This window comes from Palaemon carinicauda, chromosome 33 (genome assembly GCF_036898095.1).
Source record: "Palaemon carinicauda isolate YSFRI2023 chromosome 33, ASM3689809v2, whole genome shotgun sequence".
In the NCBI taxonomy this organism is placed as follows: Eukaryota; Metazoa; Arthropoda; class Malacostraca; order Decapoda; family Palaemonidae; genus Palaemon; species Palaemon carinicauda.
The window spans coordinates 16538553-16543552 of NC_090757.1; the positions used below are offsets into that span (position 1 = coordinate 16538553).

Sequence of the window (5000 nt, forward strand, 5' to 3'; positions counted from 1 at the left end):
AGAGAGAGAGAGAGAGAGAGAGAGAGAGAGAGAGAGAGAGAGAGAGAGAGAGAGAGAGAGAGAATTCTAAGACCAACAATATTATATTATTAAAGAGAGATGTATATTAACATTTTATAAGTTACCAAATGGACATGGTAGCTAAAATCAATTATTTTAGTATATAACTCTTCAATACCAGTGTCACTCAATCATTGTATATCCGAGATCTTCAAGTGATAAGGTTATCAGTTCAATGATACATCTCAGTCGACGAGCAACCAAAAATAAAATCCCTATTCAGGTTAACACAGGCCTTAAAACAATCTGTGGTTGAGGTGGCCTATGGGAAATATACCTGCTTTGCGTTCTGCTGGAGTGGGGTTCGAATCCCGCTCTAAGTCGATAGTTTCTTGTATTGTCTACAACCTCAATATCATTGTGAGGTAATGGTGTGGGGTTTGGGGGGACCCTAGAGGTCTACCTGCTGAATCATCAGCAGCCATTGCCTGGCCATCACTGGTCCTAGCTTGGGTGGAGAGGGGGCTTGGTCGTTCATGGCCCTCGGGCATTGCCCTAAAGTTAGGGCAATGTTACTGTAACTTGCCTCTGCCATTCATGAGCAGCCTTTAAATCTTAAACCCCAGCTCAGTTGTTGGTTTGAAGTGTGGTAACCAAGACTAATGTACATCCATTTACCCTTAATATAACTCATTTCACTGTCGTATTCATCAGGGGCGCGTTGTTGAATCAAGGGTGAATCTCCATTAGAGAATATATCTCTCATCATATTTCTCCTGAAAGCACATCAACAGCGAGTAGATTAACCCTTACTCCCCCCCCCCCCCCTTTACAAAAAACACTTCACTCATCTCTTTCCAGATTCTTGGATTTATAGGTCATAACGTTCTAGATTCTTTTTCAATCTATCTAGCTTGCATTATTTACTCCCAAGGATTTATGAATTATAATCCTCTCCAAGAATCTATCATCATTTGTTTTCCCCTTGAGATAAAAACCACCCTTCCTTTCTTGTTAAAATTTTTACTACATCGGATACACTCATCTCTCCCGATTCCCCATGTGCTACCAAAGCAGTTAGTCCTAATAGCTTCGACGTATTTCCTTTCATCTTTATTCAACATCCAAACATACTTCCATAAAGACGAGCTATCTAAACAATCACTCGATAACGTCAAATGTTTACTTCCAGTAAAAACTCCATTTCCCTTCCAGATATTTTGCAGTCTTTTCTTGCGGTACATACTATCAATATTGTGTAAGTCACCTTAACTCTTATCATTCCCGAATTCACGTTTAAAAATATACAGTATTACCTCAATTTGTAGGCAGTAGGTTGGCCTGGGCACCAGCCGCCTGTTGAGACACTACCGCTAGAGAGTTATGGGGTCCTTTGACTGGCCAGACAGTACTGCATAGGACCCTTCTCTCTGGTTACGGTTCTTTCCCTTTGCCTACACAGACACCAAATAGTCTGGCCTATCCTTTACAGATTCTCCTCTGTCCTCATACACCTGACAACACTGTGATTACTAGACAATTCTTCTTCACCCAAGGGGTTAACTACTGCACTATAATTATTCAGTGGATACTTTCCTCTTGGAAAGGGTAGAAAAGACTCTTTAGCTATGGTAAGCAGCTCTTCTAGGAGAAGGACACTCCAAAATCAAACCATTGTTCTCTAGTCTTGGGTAGTGCCATAGCCTCTGTACCATGGTCTTACACTGCCTTGGGTTAGAGTTCTCTTGCTTGAGGGTACACTCGGGCACACTTTTCTATCTAGTTCCTCTTCCTCTTGTTCTCTTATAGTTTTTATTGTTTAAATAGGAAATATTTATTTGAATATTGTTACTATTCCTAAAATATTTCATTTTTCCTTATTTCCTTTCCTCACTGGGCTATTTTCCCTGTTGGGGCCCCTGGGCTTATAGCATCCTGCTTTTCCAACTAGGGTTGTAGCTTAGCATTTAATAATAATAATAATTAACCATGCATTAATATCTTCCTGTCTTGCATTCGTCGCACAAAATGTAATTCTTGTCAACAACCATTTTCACCTCTCTCAATTTAGAATCATTTAAAGGTTTAAAGGCTTGTCATTAATGGCAGAAGCAAGGGTCAGTAATAATGTCCTAATAGGACAATTCCGTAGAGACTGACCATTTACACATACGATCAGCGCCCGAGGACCCCTCTCCACTAAAGCTTGGACTAAGGAGGGCCAGGTAATTACTCCTGATGACCCAACGGGTATACTTATAGGAATTCCTAAACACCCGCCCCCCCTTAGGTCACAAGGATGTTTAGGTTGCAGACACTACAAAAAAAAAAAAAAAAAAAAAAAAAAAAAAAAAAAAAAAAAAAACTATCAAGCTTGAGCGAGTCTCAAACCCCAGTCCGGCAAAGCGCCAGGGAGGGACGTTTCCAGTAGGCCACCACAACCCTAAAAAGTGAGTACAGCTAAGGGTTTATAGGAGACTGCAAAGGCCTTTAAGCTAACCTAACCTAAGAAATGCCAACAGTGCACCGCTTGAGGTGTATTACCGGGAAGAATCCCTTAGGGAAAAGGCATAAAGGTATTATTTAGCCAAATGTAACTTAAGGATATATAAAATGATGATATTAATTGCAGATAAGAGACAAATCACTTAGGATGCTCCAATGAATTCATGGGGGAAAAATAAACATTTTGAAAATGTGAGAAAATGTAAATAAATGAGAATAAATGAAAAATGTAAACGATGTGAAAGATAAAGTTCACGGTATTTTTGGAGGGTGGTTTAGGCATTTGGAGAATAGATGAGAGGACGGAGAAAACTATGCATAATTCGAAAGTTTTAGAAGGGAGGAGATGCAGCTGATCGATAGCGAGAATCTTGAAGGACCTCGATATACAAGAAGTGTGTCTGTAAATAAGGTGGAGGGTGAAAGGCTTAAGAGTGATTGATTTGTTTTTGATGAACCGCCAGAGTAGGCGTAAGAAGCAGATGGTGTTATGGAGCAAACGATAAGTTTTTCTTGTGTGGATCGCACTCGATAATTTTGCCCGAGGAAGGGGGCGTGTCTTTCGATGCCCTGTGTTCCTCAGCTGGTGAGATTTACGAGAGAAATGTTCTGTCCTCATATTCTGTCCCACTATTCTTGCATATGAGAAAGTCCTTTATGCTATAATTTTCTTGAATAAGTACATTCAGAGATTTTTCATCTGTTCAACTATTCAGCATTTAATTTCGAATAACTTCAACACTGTTGAAAGGTCACAGCTATCATTTTGCTTTATACAAATATGTACCTTGGCAATTGCTATTAATTGTCTCATCAACGTTGCACGATCCATGTTTCATAGCGTCATAGCCAGAAAACTTTCAATCAATCAATCAATCATAGCGTCATATACACTAAGTAGAAATCGAAACCTCCAAGGGTATACCAGTTTTATTAATCTTTCCTTACCAACTACGTTATATCTTTATATACCAAGGTCGCTATAACTGATCTTTTCATAAGGATGTTCATTAAAACCATTTTCTAGCAGAACCAAAGTTGCTTTGGATAGACTTGTCACCTCTGTCTGCATGCCATCCTAAACAGGAGTGTCCTAACTGGGGAATCCTAGACGTGGTTGGAGTGGTCTGGAGAGCGTGGGGATGGAACCTTTTTTTTTTTTCTAAAATTGTTAGCGGACGTTTATAATCATAATGCCTTCTGGGGTCTTTCCTGTCAGAGTAAATGTCTTTTATGTAAACACACACACACACACACGCGCGTACACGGATACACACACACTACAGTATGTAAATGTATATACACACACACACATATATATATATATATATATATATATATATATATACACACACACACATATATATATATATATATATATATATATATATATATATATACACACACACACATATATATATATATATATATATATATATATATATATATATATATACACACACACACACACACACATATATATATATATATATATATATATATATATATATATATATATATATATATATATATATATATATATATATATATAATCACAACCGCGCACACAGATGCACACACATATATAAAAGTAAATATAAATTAATTTATATATATATATATATATATATATATATATATATATATATATATATATATATATATATACACGTTATGTATAATTAGGTTTGTGTACGACTGCATATAGCTCAAAACCAATTGAGGGATATTTAACTAAATGTAATACAAGTAAGCGCAAGATAACAAGCTGAATTCATTGAACCAATCACAATATATGCGACTACCTATCTAACCAAGTATCTCTCTCCACCGATGACTTTTCCAAGTATTCAGACATCGAGTGAGACTATTAAAAGATAAAAAATGATTAAAAATAATCTTCCACGAAGGTCTGTTTTTTTTTTTTTTTATTCTCGGCGCTTCGAAATTTTTTGTTTCTTAATGGTATGAAGGAGGATGGCATCCGACTATTCAGTAGTTATGAATACAGGCAAGTTTAATTAAGGAGTGAATGCCTACGCCTTTCAGCCGTTTTCTCTTTAAGCAATGTCTTGCCTTTTAGCCGAGAATTCACCCTTGCCGAGAAGAGAGTTTCGTCTTCAATATTTACTAAATGATTTAGGCTTTTTGAGTATATCATTGCTATGATATTAATATGAATTTATATTTCTTTTTATATATACTGTGGAAATTATAGCACAACTAAAGTCATACTATCCTTAAAATGAAAGGAGCCATATTTTTGCCAAAAGAAGTGTGACGTGAAAAGAGTAAAATTATATAAGAATTACGGTAATCACGCAAGCAAGGAAACACTGCTGCAACGGATTTACAACCATTTCAGTCCGTGGCTCTCTCTCTCTCTCTCTCTCTCTCTCTCTCTCTCTCTCTCTCTCTCTCTCTCTCTCTCTCTCTCTCTCTTTCGCCTCCTTGCCATGAGTCGCCCGCCACCCAGCGAGAAGAGGCTCGGCTGC

General features: G+C 37.3%; 1 long non-coding RNA gene and 1 pseudogene across 1 annotated transcript in view; one reads left to right on the forward strand and one right to left on the reverse strand.

Annotated features, from left to right (window-relative positions):
- The window catches only part of LOC137625868 (uncharacterized), a 469270-nt gene that overhangs the window by 213525 nt on the left and 250745 nt on the right, over positions 1-5000 (reverse strand). The gene's annotated exons all lie outside the window — the stretch shown is intronic.
- The window catches only part of LOC137626079 (lachesin-like), a 197893-nt pseudogene continuing 197891 nt past the window's right edge, over positions 4999-5000 (forward strand).